The sequence below is a fragment of the Pimephales promelas genome, chromosome 18 (genome assembly GCF_988280905.1).
Source record: "Pimephales promelas chromosome 18, fPimPro1.hap1.1, whole genome shotgun sequence".
Classification (NCBI taxonomy): Eukaryota; Metazoa; Chordata; class Actinopteri; order Cypriniformes; family Leuciscidae; genus Pimephales; species Pimephales promelas.
In genome coordinates, this window is record NC_142786.1 from 19,519,149 (window position 1) to 19,525,115 (window position 5,967).

The window sequence follows — 5,967 nt, forward strand, 5'->3', positions numbered from 1 at the left end:
TTTTGATGGGATTTCTCTGTATAAGTTTTCAAAATGATTTGTCCAAATTTCTCCATCTTGTATTGGTAGGTCTTGTGGTTTAGCGGTGCTCAGATTATTCCACATATCCCAGAACTGATTCTGATTTATTGAGTGTTCTAATTCTTCTATATTTTTGGTCAGATGGTGTTGCTTCTTCACTCTAATTGTGTCTTTATATATTTTTAGTTTTGAAAAGTATTCAGTTCTTAAGTCAGTGTTGTTTGGTTCTTTATGTTTCAGATTTGATAATTTTCTAAGTTGTTTTCTCAATGTTTTGCAGTCTGAGTCAAACCATTTTTCATCTTTTGGAGTATTTTTTGTGTATTTTTTGCCTTTCTTTTTCAATTCACTTTTCTGTGCTGCTTTATTAAATATGTTATTGATTTCATTTGTAGCCGAATTAACACCATCTTTAGTTGTTTCGAATTTCTTAGTAATAAATGTATTTATTTGATTTTTTAGTTCTTCAGAACTGAGGGCTTGGACAAACTTGTCTGTGCTGTCCGGAGCCCATTTGTATCTCTGCTGGACCTGATACATTCGGCAGGTTTCCAGTCTGTTTTGTTCTGGTGTGTGACTCGTTTTGATATAAATGTTAGTTTGGTTATGGTCAGAAAGCGGAGTTTGCTGTTTGACAGTGAATGCATTGAAGGAGGATGGGTCCATGTCAGTGATGGCGTAGTCAACTACACTAGCTCCAAGACCTGAACAACACGTGAACCTCCCTAAAGAGTCCCCTCGGATCCTGCCGTTGAGTATGTACAGGCCTGAGTCTCGGCAGAGCTGCACCAGCTCTCTACCAGTTTTATTTACTGTCTGGTCTAGGTTGTTTCTCGGTGGAAGTTTTCCTGTGATACTCGGGGGGTCCTGGCCAAAGACATACTCATCACCCTTTGGATCTATGTCATCAGGTTCAGATCCAGTTCTTGCATTGAAGTCTCCACACAGCAGCACATTTCCCTGGGCCTGGAAATGGCTGATTTCTGTGTGGATGTTGTTGAGGTATTCCTCCTCATGGTAAGGGGAATCCGCTGGGGGAATGTAGATGGCGCAGAGATATATTTCTTTAGTAGAAATGCCAATTTGGTTTATTTTTAACCAGCAATGAAATTTTCCAACTGAGACTGTTGAAATGTGTTTGGCCAGATCCTCCCTGTACCACACCAGAACTCCCCCCGAGTCTCGTCCACGGTGGACTGTACTTATTTTGACTGAGGGGACAATCACTTCATAGTAGCCTGAGGGACAGTAGGTAAGCGCATCATTTCGACACCAGGTTTCAGTGAGGATTATGATGTCAACATCTTTTATATGTTTTAGAAATTCTGGGTCTGTACTTTTAGAACCAAACGTTGAAGAGTGAAGACCCGGAATATTCCAGCAACTTATTTGAAATGAACGCATTCGTATTCTAAAAGATAAACCTATTTGGTGAGACAGAGAGAAGATAATTTAAAGTAGGTTACCTGTGAAAATATACATGGTAAACAATTTACATTAGTGCAAAATTATACGTGTATATATATATATATACATACATACACATACTTTTTTTTTTTTTTTCTCTAATAGAGCACTGTGTGTTCTTATCTGTTCAGGAGCTGGTTGCACAGTGTTTGCAGCATCTCTCTGATCTGGCTCAGTTCGCTGGCAGGTGTGGAGGTGGAGGTGGTGGGTGGAGCAGGAGGCCGGGCTAAAGCTTCAGCGTAGCTCTGTGCTCTTGGGTGGGGGGATTTCTCTGTGTGTGTGGAGGGGGTTGGTTTCTTCTTCTTAATGGGGACTTGATGGCCAGCAGGTGAACGTGGAGTTGGAGACTGCAGGTTTACAGGTGTGTAGTGATCCATAGGTGGGTGTGAACGTGGTGGAGGATGTGGGATGTTTGTCCAGCTGACGTCTCTCCTCATCGGGGTCGGGGGGGTGTGTCTGGGCATGTAGGGTTGAATTGGCCGGTAGTGTTCTGGAGTCGGTAGCAGATGTCTCGGTGGTGTTGGGGTGCGGCCCAGGGCTGCATCTTTAAGGGCCCTTGCAAAAGTGCGCACTGCATCTCTGTGCAGGTGGAGTCCGTCGTACAGGTGGTGGAGGCCGATGTGGTGGTGGTGGACCAGGTGCACGTTTGGAAGTGAAGAACATCTGCGGGAAATTTCAGTGTTGATGTTGTGGATAATGTGTGGTGGTGTGTCATGTCGTGGGAGAAGTGTGGAGATAACAATCCGGGATTCTGGGAATTTTTTGCTGGTGGTTTCTGCCATTTTCCTGACAGCATCTGCAGTGTTGTTGCGCAGCGAGTGGAGGTCATTGGTCCCAGTGTGGATTATGACACATGAGGGCTGTCCTAGGAAGTCTCTGATGATATGGTGGGCGTGGCCAGTTGTGCTGCATCGTTTGGCAGAGACTTTCTGATGTGGAAAAAGTTTCTGTGGGTCTAAGAACTTCCCATTAGAGTCCATGAGGAGGAGAATATCTGGATCAGGTTCTGGAGGGGGGGCAGGGGGGGGGTTGAGTTTCTGCAGGTGTCTGTGTGTTTGTGGCAGGCTCACTGTCTGTGTTTGTGTAGTCTGTAGTAGGAGCTGTACTGTAGTGACGTGTGTTGTCTTCTGTGTTTTCCTGTAACTGCTCTCTCATTACTTGCAGCTGTCTGGAGAAGCTCTATTCTTTTCTCTCGTTGTCCTCCTCTAGCTTGCGCATCTGTACTCGGAGAGTTTGGTTTTCTCCTTGCAGTTCCCTGAGAGCTCTGTTGAGTTCAGTGATGGTAGAGTTGGTGTCTTTCTTTAGCTGTCTTAGCTCATCTTTGAGCGCTTGGATGGAACTGTTTGTGTTGCATGTGTCTGAAAGTTTGACTTGAGTGTGTTCCCTGAATTCAGCGAAGTCCAGTTCCAGTAGAGCTAAACTGTCTCTCAGTCGCCGGTCTGATGGTGCAGGTGAAAGAATCACTGGGCCTTCCTCCTCAGAGTCTGTGCTGTTTGCATGAGGTTCGTCTCTCTCTTCCTCTACTCTGGCCTTCAGCCGGGGGAAGATCTCCTCGAATGAGTTCAGGCTTGCCTCATTGCCTTGCAGAAGGAAGGTGCCTTTAGTATAGTAGGTTATGGTGAGTATTGGGTTGTCTGTGTCAAGCATTTCATCTTTGCATATAGTTAATCTTCCACCTCGACCAATTCCTTCTTTAAAAATGTTCTTGAATTCCACACAGATGGCTGATTTCCATGCAGTTATCAAAGTGGTGTAGAAGATGAGGTTGTTCTTGATTCTTCTCCCATTAAGTTGAATGTAGTCCGCATACAGAAGATCAGGGTTGTCTCTGAGAGTTTTCTCTTTGTGTTTTTTTCTGGCCTGTACACTTCTGCACTTCTCCGGGTAAAGCACCTCCCCCGTGCACTCTGTCTGCGCCAGGGTTGCCATGGTGATCGGGCTGGGCACTGAGCCAAGACTGCAGCTAACTTAGCTTTTAGCTTGTAATAATGAGAGATTTTACTCTAATAGATCAAAATATACAGTTTTTGTTTAAGATTTTTGCCAGATGAAGCTAATCTCTCTGTTTAGTAACTGAATATCAGAAGTTTTTCAGCTGTAGTTCCTTTAAGAAAGCCTTTCAGGTTTTGGAGGGAAAACTCCAGTTAGCTGTTAGAGTGGAGACTCAGAGGCTGGATGCTAACCCACAGGTTCAAGTCTTCTTTCTTGTATTAAAATGTATTTTATAGGAAAAAAAATTGTCTTTACCCGAGTCCAAGTTGTTCTTCTGTTGTTTTTTCTTGTTTGTTGTCGTTATCTCACTCTCTGTCTCATTCTTTGGTTCATTCTTTTATAATTTTTCAGGAGCTCATCTTTAGAGTGGCTGATCAGTGGCTGCTCCTCTCTCTCTCTCTATCTATCTATCTATCTATCTATCTATCTATCTATCTATCTATCTATCTATCTATCTATCTATCTATCTATCTATCTATCTATCTATCTATCTATCTATCTATCTATCTATCTATCTATCTGTCTGTCTGTCTGTCTGTCTGTCTGTCTGTCTGTCTGTCTATATCTTTATCTATCTATCTATCTATCTATCTATCTATCTATCTATCTATCTATCTATCTATCTATCTATCTATCTATCTATCTATCTATCTATCTATCTATCTATCTATCTATCTATCTATCTATCTATCTTATAAACTCAACACTTTTGTTTTCGCCCCCTTTTTCATGAGCTGAACTCCAAGATCTTAGACTTTTTCTATGTTTACATAAAAGGCGTATTTCTCTAAATATTGTTCACAAATCCGTCTAAATCTGTGTTAGTGAGCACTTCTCCTTTGCCGAGATTATCCATCCACCTCACAGGTGTGACATATCAAGATGCTGATTAGACAGTGTGATTATTGCACAGGTGTGCCTTAGGGCTGTCCACAATAAAAGGCCACTCAAAAATGTGCAGTATTATCACACAGCACAATGCCACAGATGTCGCAAGTTTTGAGGGAGCGTGCGATTGGCATGTTGACTGCAGGAATGTCCACCAGAGAATTGTATGTTAATTTCTCTACCATAAGCCGAGACGGCGTTTCAGAGTTTTCATTTGCCTGTACATCCAACCGGCCTCGCAACCGCAGACCACGTATAACCACACCAGCCCAGCCCATAACAATGAACAAAAACTGAATAAAAATCAGTTCTAATCAAATGAATTGTGGCCATGTATCATATTTACAACACTATTTCAGTGCGACAGTGCGAAACAGTGCAAAAAAAATGCATACAGTTTTGTGGAGAAAACAAGTCTTAATACAAAACTTTTTAAACAATTTGCTTCAGTAAAATGACAAAATGTTGTTGTCATAATATTGTTTAATATTTTCCTCTGAAAGTACAAATGTGTTTTAGTTGCCGTTATGTTAGGAATGAGTCAAAATGAATATTTGGGATCATAAGTTTGACTTCTGTTAATTAAAGCAAACAAACGGAATGTTTTATTAGCGAAATATAAAAAAGCATGACTCAATCATTACTAAAGCCTGGTTGAATGTTTTTTTTTTTTTTTTCAGTAGTCGGAGCTGCTTGGTTCTGGTCTATCCCAACATGCCCACTGTGATTTCTGTTTCTGAAATGTTAAAGGCCAGGTCTGGCACGAGGGATCCGAGCGGTGCTCATGCGAGGACCCAATCAGACAGCAGTCATGGTCCTGATTGGACCCACAGCAGCAGAAGAACCAGGTCGCATCTTGATACGAGAACGCGGAGCAATTTCTAATCTGGTGAAGGGGAGTTGAAAGGAAAGTGGAACTCTGGGTAATTCAGCACAGCAGCAACAGGCTTTTCCATTTGGACCCCAGGGTATAGCAGGCAAGTCCTCACATTTCGCAGGTCTCTGTGGGATTAGCCATTACAATGGTGAAAAGCAGAGGTCGGCACCAGCTAAGGAGATCAAAGCCATTTCTTTGCAACCAGGACCATGCTAAATGCACAATTGGAGAGAGACAGGCGCAGACCTATATACCCTGACACATAGGAAGTGAGAAACTGAGAAAGACACTTTTAAGGGAACTTGAGGTTCTGTCTTCTTCACGTTCAGCACTTCCATATTTCATTAAATGTGTCGGGGATGAAATAGCGAGGGATTTCTCTTCTCTGATGCATGCCTCTGCTCAGCTTTGCCACAGATGGACTAATGTCTGATTTGCTGCAAAGACACGACTTGTTCAATATGTGCATGACATGATAGCACATTTACTTCCCAATCATGAAATAAAACAGTACTAAAAAAACATAGAATTCAACAAACCAATAGCAAAATAATTGAAAGGCGGTGGTAGAGCGGTCAAATAAATATTCTGGTTTCATAGAGTGGAAGTCAATGGTACCCAAAACATTTTGGTAACACTTTACTTCATAATCATGACATGACATATATTATGAATATGAAGGAGGTTTTATGCATGTCTATGACAACTGTCATTAAGTCTCA

The 5,967-nt window shown here is 42.1% G+C and overlaps 1 long non-coding RNA gene across 1 annotated transcript in view; it reads left to right on the forward strand.

Moving 5' to 3' along the window:
- LOC148970980 (uncharacterized) overlaps positions 1-5,746 on the forward strand; it is a 98,565-nt gene extending 92,819 nt beyond the window's left edge. Inside the window, exon 3 of the long non-coding RNA XR_016147379.1 lies at positions 5,119-5,746. This is a non-coding gene — a long non-coding RNA (uncharacterized LOC148970980). The remainder of the gene's footprint in view (positions 1-5,118) is intronic.
- Positions 5,747-5,967: the final 221 nt, after the last annotated feature.